Source organism: Mustela erminea, chromosome 14, assembly GCF_009829155.1.
Source record: "Mustela erminea isolate mMusErm1 chromosome 14, mMusErm1.Pri, whole genome shotgun sequence".
Taxonomy (NCBI): domain Eukaryota; kingdom Metazoa; phylum Chordata; class Mammalia; order Carnivora; family Mustelidae; genus Mustela; species Mustela erminea.
In genome coordinates this window covers 44866996-44879324 of record NC_045627.1, presented here as the reverse complement: position 1 = coordinate 44879324, position 12329 = coordinate 44866996, and positions in this window count along the sequence as shown.

Here is a 12329-nt window from a genome sequence, read left to right as displayed (position 1 = left end):
CCTTCAGGGGGATGATGGGAGGGAAATAAAGGGGGAGGGTCTGGGAATGAGGAAGCAAGAAGAGGTTGACAGCAGAGTCTGAGGGTCTCTGGTCCTGCCTAAGAGCACAGCAACAGGTCAGAGTCAGCCATAGACATGGTCAATTCAGTCCCCTCCTTCCTCAGTGAGGACCCCTCGGCCCACCAGACAGACCTGTGGAGGGACAGTCTGTGTCAGAACAGTAGACTTCAGCCTCAGGAGATGCCGTTCTTCTCTCCCATGTGTTGCCACTACGGGATGCTCATGTCTCCTGCCCTCCGTGCCTGCCCATGGCCAGCCCGGCCCTGCGGGACATGGGTGCTGTGCTTGGTGGTCCGTGAGCTGCACCCCCAGACCAGAACTTCCGGTAGTATCCCCCATGGGTAACAAGGGTTAGTTCCAGGAGTCCCCTCACCCTGCCCAAGTGTGGCAGCCTTTCCCTCCTGCATACCTTGAGGACACCGATTTGATACTGTGATGTACACCAGCATCACGGAGGAGGCAACGCCTGAGCGGGTTGTGTCCCTCTCCACAGCGCAGGTCTCCATCCCTGCACATTCAGCCTCCCCCTCCCTCTGTGACATCCTCGTCCCAGCCTAAGTCCACAGGTCCATTATTATAGACAAGAAGAAACACTCCCCAAAGGTAAGTTTCACACCCTGTCAAATTATCTAGCATCATTCAAATTATGGACGTCACCCTGTCAGATCATGCAGCAGCATCTGGTCACCAGACAAAATGCCCCCTGGGGACGCCTGGGAGGCTCAGTCGGTTAAGCCTCTGCCTTCAGCTCAGGTCATGATCCCAGCGTCCTGGGACTGAGCCCCATACTGGGCTCCCTGCTCAGCTCTCCCTCTGCCTGCTGCTTCCCCTGCTTGTGCTCTCCCTCTCTCTCTGACAAATAAACAAATAAAATCTTTTAAAAAAAGAAAAGAAAAGAAAAGAAAAAAACCTCCCTCTGAGCAGGGTTCTGTTGCCGTCTTGGCCAGCAGCCCTGCTGGTGACCAGGGATGGTTTCCAGGAACTTCAGAGTAAGTAGAGCTGAGATGATATGAGTCCACGCAGCAAACCGAGGGAGGAATTTGAATTCCAGCTTCAAGTGTGCACCATTCACAAGATGAGGTTAGAAAATATTTATGAATGGACCAAGGGCCACTTCCACTTGATGAACTATTCTTGTAGAACTACTTTCCTTCGCATCTATATTATCAGAGAGAACACCCAATATTTAAGGGGAGCACCAGGCGGAGACATGCTGGTGGCCTTGACACTGGCAGGGGGACAGTGACAGGACCTGTGTCCTTGGCCTCTAACACATGCAGGCTGTCCTGTCACTGAATCTTCTGTGAGGCTCTTCTCCAGGCACCATCCCTAGGGACAAAGGGAAGAGAATTTTTGTGATGTCGAGCAGAATGGTTCTGTTTTCAGTGCAAACCCACGTGGCTTACCAAAGGGATGGGGAGCTGCTCACAGTGTGGAGGCACAGATGGAAAAGGGAAGACCAGAAACTTTTTAGAAGGAAAGAAGATACACACAGCAACCCCAAACAAGAGAAGTTCCATCAGTGAGCACTGAAGTTATACTCTGAATTTTGTCATAGCCAAGACAAAAATGGGGAAACGGACAGATGGGGCGCCTGGGTGGCTCCGTCTGTTAAGCCTCTGCCTTCAGCTCAGGTCATGATCCCAGGGTCCTGGGACTGAGTCCCACATCAGGCTCTCTGCTCAGCAGGGAGTCTGCTTCTCCCTCTCTTCCGCTGGCCACTTGCCCTGCTTGTGCTCACTCTGTGTGTGTGTGTGTGTGTGTGTGAAATAAATAAATAAAAATCCTAAAAAAAAAAAAAAAACCCCAGACAGATAACCGTTATGTAATTCCTTCTTATTTATGTAAGGGGGTGGGGGTCATGTCCACCCTCCTTTATACCATGCATAAAGGACAGTCTCTTTAGCTATAAAGCGGCAGAAGTTAAAGCATGTATTTCAAGTGGATGGTTTCCCAGGATGTCCAGATTGCCTCCTAAATCAGGGAAATGTGGGAGAAAGCTACAGGACAAGCTCGGATCCTTCCATTCCCCCTGCAGGATTCTTTCTCCCTTGTTCTTCCTTGATCTAGAATCTGATCATGTTGTCAGGGCTCCTCTCTCTACATGAACCCCAGGCTGCCGTTCTTCACTCAACCTGGAACTGAGGTCCCCGCCTCCGTGTGCCGTCTCATCACGAAGTGGGGCGCTGTGCAAATTAGCTCCAGGGAAGGCGGAGCCGATCTCCTGATGCAGGACCCTCATCAGAGTCCAAAGACAGAAACTGCAATTCCTCCAGGCTTCCCAGGATCTGGAAGAAGAGGGAAATGACAGATTCATGGTCTCTCTCCCTCTCCCAAGGGCTAGGGGCAGGCAGTTTCCTTTCCCATGGAGCACACCACGGTTAACATCTCTTGCACAAGGCATGTGATGAAGGGAGGTGCTCCAAGGACACACCTTAGGGGCTCCAGTGAGCACAATCCTCTGGAGGCCTGTTGTTTGCTCTGATGCCATGGGAACTTCTGCCATTGCATCCCCAGGCGGTTTTGTTTGTTTGTTTGTTTCATTTTGTTTTTGTTTTTGTTTTGGACCAGGGAACTGGGAGATGCATCCTCGCTGCAGTCTTCCTTTGCTGCCTCTTGCAAAGAGGAAGAACCTGAAGGTCATGCCTCAGAACGTTCAGGAAAAGGAAGCTGCTGTTCAGACCTCTGTGGGACTGGGGCCGTGACTCTGGGGTCATACCCAGGAGAAGAACCAGGCCTGGCTCTCTGTGCGCTCTGTTAGGGCTGAAGGAGAGGCGGCTGGGCGGGTGGGCAGATCAGGATTTGGAAGAGGGAGGCTGCGGTTTGAGGTTAGCTCCCTGACTAATGCACTGAGTGGCGGGTTGGCTCTCGGGGCCTCAGTCTCCCTATCTATTAATTGGTCTATAATGGACTTCTTCCTTTGAAAGTTGTATGAATCAAGAGTTACACAGAGTTTCAGAGACGCGGGGCCTATCTCACGGGCAAAGGATCTGAGAACTGTTTTCAGGTTTTATTACCTGTCAATGAATTTTGTCCAAACTGTGGCCCAAACACTTAACCACCTACTTCTCGAGTCCCTAGAAAGCCAGTATGAGTAAGTTAGAATGGCAACTATGCCCTGTTCTCAAAATGGGAACGCTGAATTTAAATTACATCTAAAAATCAACGGTCTCTTACAGAAGTACAGACACAGCCAGTGTAACTGTAATTTGCTTCCTGGGCCAGAAGGAAAACAACTACCAAAGCTCACAACATTGAAGGCCCAGGCTTCAGCCCGAGTTTAGATCCTGGTATTGTAAGACCTTGCTCCTGCTGGGTCATCTTTATTTGGAGTCCTATAGTTCTGCTGATCTCAATTTTAGCCATGCCCCAAGCCAGTGCAGGGCGACTTGGGGTACCAGCTGGAAGCCCAGATTTCATTCCTCAAATCCCCTTCCTGCCTGGGACCATCCCGCCTCCCTTCTCTGTGGCTGTCAGAGATCGACCAGCACCAGGGGCCAGTCAGATCATGTGTCGTGGAGAGACCCTCTGACCTGGAATGTTGTTTGCTCATGACTGTTAACCGCTCTGTGGAGCCTGCCGGGAATCAGGGACTTTCTTCTCACTCACCAGGAAGGATTGAATGTCACTGTGGGGTTTGGCTTTGGAGATGCTGGGAAGTGGGTTTTGCAAAGCGTTGCTGCCCTGTGACCCTGAGTGGCCGATGGAGTGCTGGGAAGATGGGCGGAGCTCCAGGCTCGGATTCTGGGAAGGAGTGCTCCCCATCCCAGCACAACCTGTGTGGGGAGGAGACAGCGTCTCCAGCTGCGGACCAGTGTATTGTCCAGGCAAGCACATGTGTCACGCTCTAAAGAAGTGGGATACAAGTAGCCATTTACTGGCTAACCCAATGCCTTGGACTAGGCTAGGTCCGTGCTAACCCCAGGTATGGCATGCTCTGTCCTGGACGACCGTGTTTTTGTCCCCATCATGCAGCTGTTCAGAGTAGGGACCAGGAGAACTGCATGAGATGCTGGACAAAATCATGGGCTCTCAGCCCCACCCTGGATGCAATGAATCAAAACCTCAGAAATCTGTCATTTTCTCGAGATCCCTAGGCAATCCCCATGAAACCACTGGCCCGAGAAATACTATGGGGCTTTCTGCCTGCATCTCACCTCCGCAGGGAGGCCTGGGCTCCTCTCTTCCCATAGGCCCTTCATGAGGTGACGTGAGTCCCGCTTAACTCCATACTGTCAGAGACCAAATAATCTCCCTCAGCCGTCCATCTCCCACTAGTGACTTCCAGCAGTCTGGAAGCGACTGCTGACCGGAATCCTTCCCTATGCATTTCCAGGGCCCAACCTTCCAGGGTGTGACTTTGGGGAGTGGGTCTGGGCCTAGAACAGCTCTGGGGAGCCTCAGAGGTGAGGCACTGGGCAGGTGAGACTGTGTCCATGGGATTGTGTGTACATGGATTTGGGGGCTATTTATACGTATGTTTGTGCACGTGTGAGTGTGTGAGTGTCTGTATGGAAACCAACAGACCCAGTGCTCAAAAGTCCCAGCGTCCCGTCATGAGGGAGCTCAGCCTTGGCCTTCCCCCAGCCTGGGTCCAGGCCTCTCTCTGCACACCGCTCGCTGAGGAGGCATGGTTCAGGGAGTTCCAGGGGCTCTGGGTGAGGTGTGTAGGTGCTTGGTCACAGACAAAAGGGTCCACAAGGGGCCCTGAGCTGGGCCCCAGAGAGACTGTCCAGGTGCTAATGTGCTCCGCCCCCTTCCCTACCCCACTCCCCTGCCCACCCCCCAACCCACCACCCCACCACACTCCCCCCTGCCCCGCCACCTCAACCCCAGTCACCATTACAATGCTCCATTTTATTTTCTTGTTAGCAATTCTAGGCACCTGGAATCATCTCGACCATTTACTCATTCAAGTTATAACTGTGAAGCAAAGCCATTAAGAAGACTCTGAGCCAGACAGCCTGGATTCAAACCCTGGCCCTACCCCTTCGCGGCTGTGTCACCCTGGGCAAGTCACACACATCCCATGCTGGAGGTCCCTTCAGCTGGGATAACAGTTGTGGCCCTTCATGGGGTTGTTTGTGCCCGCTGCTGTGGTGATAATCACGATACCGGTCCCTCACTCCCGCCGTCCCAGGGCCCCAGGAAAGGGCTGGAAATCGCACCTGCAGTCAGTGGCGGTTGAGTGAGCAAATGAGTGACTGGATTTCAGTCCTGCCTCAAAACGTGGGACCCGACAGGCTTCTCGGGAACTTGACTCAGCTTCAAGCGGGACTCCAGAGAGAAACAGCCAAATATTCTTTGAAATATGGCAATGGGCACAGCCTGTGGCCTTGAGCGCCGAGCCGTGGCCTCCTGCTGCCCTCTGCTGGCTGTCTCTAGGATCAGGCTAGCAAACTCCGAGAGATTGCAGGGGGAGCAAAAGGGGGGTTCCCAGGGGGAGGAAAGAGGGGGAGCTTCTCAGGAGCCCTTTGCTACTTCCGAAGCTCCTGCCTTCTTCCTCTCCTCTTTTGCCCTGGGGCTACACCCACTTGGAATGTCTTTCCTAAACTCCTCTACCCCTCAGGCCAGACCCAGATGCACACTCCCTCTGCATGACAAGTGTCCAACAAGCCCTCAGCACTAGTGGGATTCTCTGCTCCTTGTCTGCGTGTCCGTCTCGTTTCCAAACCTGGGTTCTTTAGGGCAGGACCCACGTGTCACCCCCGCCCTCCTCCTCTGCATCCAGGGCAATTTCAGAATCCCCTCAGGGACAGGACCTCAGGGCTCACCCTTTGGAGGCTGGGGTTGTGGGCTTCCCACTGGGCTCCCCGTGCACATTCTGGGTACCTCTCTCTCAAGGCCAATCAGAATCAGGCCCTGGGCTTTTTAGACCCCATTCCCTGCCACCCTCCACCCCCCGCCCAGCATGGAGGTTTGCCTGGGATCTTGGTAGTGACCTCTCATCCTCTCAAAAGTACTGAGGAGTGCAGGCTGAGGACCTGCAAGTAAGGAGACTTGGGAGAGCGCCTGGGCACCCCTTGGGCACTGGCAGAGGGCCCAGCACACAGAGGGATGGGGGATTCCCTGCGGGTCTCGAAGACAGAAGACCATGCTGTCCACCCGTCGGACAATCTACGGGATGATAGCTGTCCTCCTAAAGCTGGCCGCCCAGCTGGTGGGAGCACCAGGAGTCTGGCAGAGGTTCAGAAAGGGCCTTCGCTTGGCTCCCTGATGAAACTCAGGGGCACCTGCCTTGCTGGGCTCCCTCAGGACCTGCAGAGCAGTGCCCCCCACTAAGGTGGGAATGGCAAACAGCACACTAGGCTCTCTTCCTCTACGTCTGGGGCAGACAAAATGCATCAAGTATCTGCTACTCGGCCTGAATGAGACCCAGAAAGCCATTTAATCCTGCCATTCTCACCAAGGGATCTGGATGGTGTGTGCAAAGTGACTTCCTGTCCACTCCGGTCTGGTGTACCTGTCAAGTCCAGCTTCCTGTTCGCCTAAGACCCCACAGCCTCAGTAATCACAGAAGGACTATCCAGTGCCTTGTGTGGGGTTGCACGTGTGACCCTCACCCCCAGCGAGAATGGCCTCTGGGGACTGACCTTGCCTGGCTGGGCTGAGCCCTTCCCGAGCTCTGTCTGGAAGCCATTCCTGGGCCATCATCGCCTCTCCCCGCCTTCCACCCATGTGGTCTGGTCACCAAGCACTCCAAGGGCTGGCATCAGAAAAGGTGGTGTGCATTTTGGCCTCACTGCGGAAAGAAGGTGTGGGGAGTCCGGAGGTGGAGGGCAGCTGGTTTCGTCACAGATGGCTTAACATCGCACTCGCTGCTGCCGGTCATTGTCAGCTAATGCGCCAAGGTGATGTGCTAAGTTCCCGATCAGAGAAAGAGCAGTCTCGTCTTCCCCCTCCCTAGCCGGGATGCTGTTAACTGCTGCAGCCTCGGGGCCACCCCTGTGGCTCTGGACCCCAAGCCACAGAGTCAAGTGAGGGAGGGCTGTAGAGGGATGGCCACGTCCGTTTGTCTGGGCTGCCTTTAAGCCGGGTCAACACCGAAAAGAGTGAATAGATTGCCTTCGAAGTTCTTTTAGTCTTTCTCTGTGGTTATAGTGCCTTTCTTACTGCTGGACAGCTGACCCTTGACTAGCAGACCTTAGGGACACTGATCTCCCAAGAAGTTGAACCCCCATGTGTAACTTTTGTCTTCCCAAAACTTGACTAATAGCCAACTGCAGACCGAAAGCCATACTCATAACATGAATGGTCAAGGAACACACGTTTTTGTATTGTTACACATATTATACACTGTATTCTTGTAACAGAGTAAACTACAGAAAAAAAAATGTAATTAAGCCATCAGGAAGAGAGGGAACATTTATAGTACTATCCTGTATTTATAAAAAGTGAATCTGCATATAAGTGGACCCACACAGTCTAAACCTGTGTGGTTCAAAGGTCAACTAAGTGGTGCATATTGGTGTTTTGTTTCGTTTTTTTCTTATATAGATTTATCAAGATGTGTGTTTCCCATTTGGCTTATTAAAAATCTGATTTCTGGGTTAATTTACCATCTCTATCATTTTTATGTATTTTATATTTTATCAGTTTCACTTTGTTTTGTCCTTCCTTTGCTTTTTGTTGTTTGAGAAATTTGTTTTAAAAAGATGAATACTTTAATTCAATTATTTTCAGTTCTTGCTTTAAAAAAACTTTTTGTGGGGTGCCTGCGTGGCTCAGTCAGTTAAGCATCTGCTTTCAGCTCACATCTTGATTCCAGGGTCCTGGAATCAAGTCCTGCATCAGGCTCCCTGCTCACTGGGGAGTCTGCTTCTCCCTCTACCCTTCATCTACCCTGCTCCTGATCTCTCTCTCATGCTCTCTCCCTCTCTCAAATAAATAAATAAAATCTTAAAAAAATTTTTTTTTGTAATAATGAAAATAAAGCATATGTCCCTCGAATATAGCTTTAACTCTAGTCCGTAGATTTTGGGACACGTAGCGTTGCTGAATTTAGTTTTTTTTTTTTTTTTAATTACTGCTAAGATTGCATTTTTTCATGTTTCAATACTACTGGACATAAGTATTCCATCTTTTATGAATTTTTTCTTCTCATTCTAATCCCATTTTTCCTTATTCATCAGTTTCTTACTGTTTTTTCTCTTACGTGCTTTACAGATAAATCAACATCTTGGTTTTCATTTATGTTGGGTTTTACTTTTTTTTTTTAAGATTTTATTTATTTATTTGACAGACAGAGATCACAAATAGGCTGAGAGGCAGGCAGAGAGAGAGAGGCAGAAGCAGGCTCCCCGTGGAGCAGAGAGCCCGACGCAGGGCTCGATCCCAGGACCCTGGGATCATGACCTGAGCTAAAGGCAGAGGCTTTAACCCACTGAGCCACCCAGGCGCCTCGGGTTTTACTTTTTGACAGAGCAGTTTTATATATTTTTTGTGTGGTCTGACGTATCAATTGTATCATTTTGGATTTTCTTCTCTGTTATCACCCTTAGATAGCTTTTTACCCTCCGAGACTATAGAATCATCACTTCTATTTTCTTCTGATTTTGATTTTTATATGTAACTAAAAGCATCTGACTTAATTTTTCCTCTAAATGCTTAACCATTTACTTCAGCATTATTAGCTGCGCTATCGTCATTTTCCTACTACTTTGGTGTTCTATTTTTATCACGCATCGATGATACAAATGTGTACAAACCCCTCCTTGGACTCGTGTTGGGCTTGTGGGTTTTCACATCGTTGTCTCTATCCCGGCGTCACTAATATACTAATGAGGTTAGCTTTAAAAAAAACCTTTTAACATAAGATGGCCAAGTCTATTCTCATTATTTTTTGTTTATTTATTTATTTATTTTAAAGATTGTGTTTATTTGAAAGAGAGAAAGCATGTAGTGGAGGGAGGCGAGAGGGAGAGAGAGAGAGAAGCAGACTCCATGTTGAGCGTAGAGCCTGACTTGGGGCTCGATTCCAGGACCTGGAGACCATGAGCTAAGCTGACATCAGGAGTCAGATGCCCAACTGACTGAGTCACCCATGCATCCCCATTCTCATTATTTTTAAAATTTTTTCTCACTGTTCTAGGATGTTTATTCTTTCCTAAAAGCTTCGGAATCACTTGATGAGGTCCTTAAGGGATTTGGGATGGAGTCTCCGGCAAACTCAGGCATCCAGAAGGCCAGGCATCGGGCTGGCTCAAAACCCAACCCTGGTTGTTCCCTCCTCTTCTTGCCCTGACCCAGCCCTCTGGTCACAGGCTGCCCGTGCTTGGCCCAGGTTGCCGCCTGACCTCTCAGCCCTGGCCTGGGCCCAGCCACGCATACCCGAAATGCAGTGTTCAGGGAACTCATAAAAGGGCAGAGCGCCTGGTGGTGAAGACGCAGCGCTATTTCCTCAGATCAAAGTGCCTGGAGACATCTTGAAAGCACTTTATTGAGCCCTACAAAGAGACTTGCAAGTAGGAATTGCAAGTCAATTCACTCAACTCTCTCATGTATTTACTCCACTCATTCTGCTGACGTACTAAAAAAAATAAAAGTACCATTTTGCTCAGGCAGGGCCTGCATGAGTCCCTCTGGGCTCAAAGTGGTTTGAGGCAGGTGGTCTGAAAGATTACTCTGCTCAAGTAAAGGGAGGGCTCGGAGGCTACTATCCGGTGTGCCATGGTTAAGGATGGGCTATGGATGCTGCCGAAACAACCTGCAAATCTCTCTGGAGCCCAAGCGGATACAGTGATCACCTTGGATGCACAAGGACAGCTGTGCTCCGTGAATCTGCTCAGGTTTCCAGAATGCTGGATTGTACAGTGACTGGCTAGCCTCCGATGCCTTCTGTGACCACAGTGGCAGAAGAAAAGAGGAGACTTGACGGGTGTGCCCTGGTCCTCATCTGCGTCTTCCCAGAGGTGACACATGTCACAAGCCTGCCTTCCTAAGGCCTCCCTCATTGAAATATTGGTGGAAAATGGTAGAATCTACAAAACACGACTGAGAGGCCCCAGTCACAGACAATTCCCCTGAACAATAGTGAGAGTCTGAGGAGCCTGGAGATTGTGCAAGGAGACATTTCCCTATTCTCCCCCCTTAAAGAGTTTTAGACTCGCCCACTCATTCTGATTCAGTGAGATTCTAATGTAATTCTAATTGTTGAGCATCTCGATTGCCCATTGCTGGAACACACTCTGCGGCTTACCTCTAATGTTAGGGATGTGCAGAGCCGCGGCACCTATGAGGGTGGGACCCACCATTTCCACCCTGCATCCAGTGCCTGGACAAATATTTGGTATATAAATTCCTATTTTACTCCTCCTGATAGAAACCTGGTTTCTCTGCTCTTGCATAGAAGACATGGGTGACTTGAAAAGCCAAGCACACTCTACCCTTGGGTAGACTTGGGACTTGCAAAAGATAAGAGTGATGGAGAATGCCCTCAACATAAGCGATTCCCTTTTATATCAAGGGAATTCGGAAGGAAGCTAGGATCCTGAAAGAGCAAACATCAGAGGTCTCCCCGCTGGCTCTTCATTGCGGGTCGTGGGCTAGTTTGGCGCCAGGAGGGTTGAGAACCAGGAAGTGACTTGAGAATCTTCTGCTAAACTGAGCAGAGCCTTCCCTGTGAAACTGCTGTGGTTGTCCCCCATCCAAATGGGGAAGGGTCCCAGCCTGCTCCCATGATGTCACCCAGCACTGTGAGGGTCACAACATCTCCTGAGAACCCAAGAATCACACAGCCCTGGCTTTACTTGGCACCTAGGCTACTAAACCAGGGACCAGGGCTGCTATGGTTGGGATGGGGCTGGTAAGGTTTAAGATCTGTGTTGACTTTTGCCCATGATAGAAGTACTTGCAAGGGAGGCCTCTACACTCAGAAATGGGCTCGGGCCTGAATTCTCTGAAATACTCGCCTCAGTCCTCTGCATGAGTCAGGCTGCGTCTGCAGAGCCTGAATGACCCTCCTTGCTTGTTCTCAGAGCTGGAGAGCAAACCAGCACCCTGTGGTCTCGTGGTGCTGGTAGATCTGCTGCCTGTTTCTAGTGTCTGGGGTCTTGGCATTCCTAGCCTTCAACACCACAGGAAATTTCTTTCCTTCAGACTGAGTCACATAGTGCTGCACTCTTTCCTTCTCTTTTGTCAAGACATAGCCTCAGCTTGAGTGTTGGGATGGGTAGTGATCCTTTTTAGAGGGTCTGCCCAAACCATCATTTCCTTACATGGATCCCAGTGGCCATATTGTTCCGTGCAGACCTACCCTCCAGGTTTAGGTGATTGGACCAGAGGCAGGCATCTGAGACGGACTCATGTTGAATTGCTGTCAAGCGAGAGCTTCTCATCTCTGTGTGGCAATCTCTGGGACACACGTTTCCCCCTACATGGGCAGTGGCGAGAGCGGGAAGAGGAATGCAGAAGCCAGGGAGACAGCACGACGTTGTCTCCCACCTCCCTGTCCTCCTTGGCCAACTCAGAACTCTCTGTTCTTAGAAGAAATGCTCCTATGTCGCTTAAAATTCAATTTTAGTTGCTCTTATTTGCAATTTAAAAAAACCCAGAAAGGCCTTTCTAAGGTTCTAAGGCCTTTCTAAGCTTCCTCAGCGAGTGTGTCCTGGTGTGGCCTCTGTGCTGCCAAGTTGTTTGCTCTTACTGTGGAACTGACTTATATTTCTGAAGCTGCCAGGAATTGGGTTTTTTTGTTTTTTTTTTTTTTAGTAACAGGAGAAAGATCATGGCACAGAGCCTGAGCCGTGTGCTGGTGGGAGATGAGACCTTGTTTTCAGGCATACTGTCCTATGTATGAGACGTGGCTGCAGGAGTGTTGGGCCCCAACTGGGAAACCCACTGAGGAAGGGTCTGAAAGGGCAGAGCTTGTGATGTCTGGGAATAAGGGACAGAGCAGTTGGCTTTCTGTCTAGGGGAAGGGGATCGCCTCCTATGAGCCTGTGCTTCCCTCAGGTGTCATTCCAATTTCTTAAGCATGGGTGTCATTTACTTCTTCTTCTTTTTTTTTTTTAATGCCAAAGAGAGAGAGAGAGCACAAGTAAAAGGAGCAGCAGGCAGAGAAAGAAGCAGGCTCCCCGCTGAGCAGGGAGCCCAATGCGGGGCTCGATCCCAGGATCTTGAGATCATGACCTGAGCCAAAGGCAGACGCTTAACCCACTGAGCCACCCAGGCATCTCTTGTTTACATTCGTTGTGGTACTTCTCCTGATGAGCACAGGGTGATGTACTGAACTGCTGAATCACTATATTCTACACGTGAAACTAATGTAA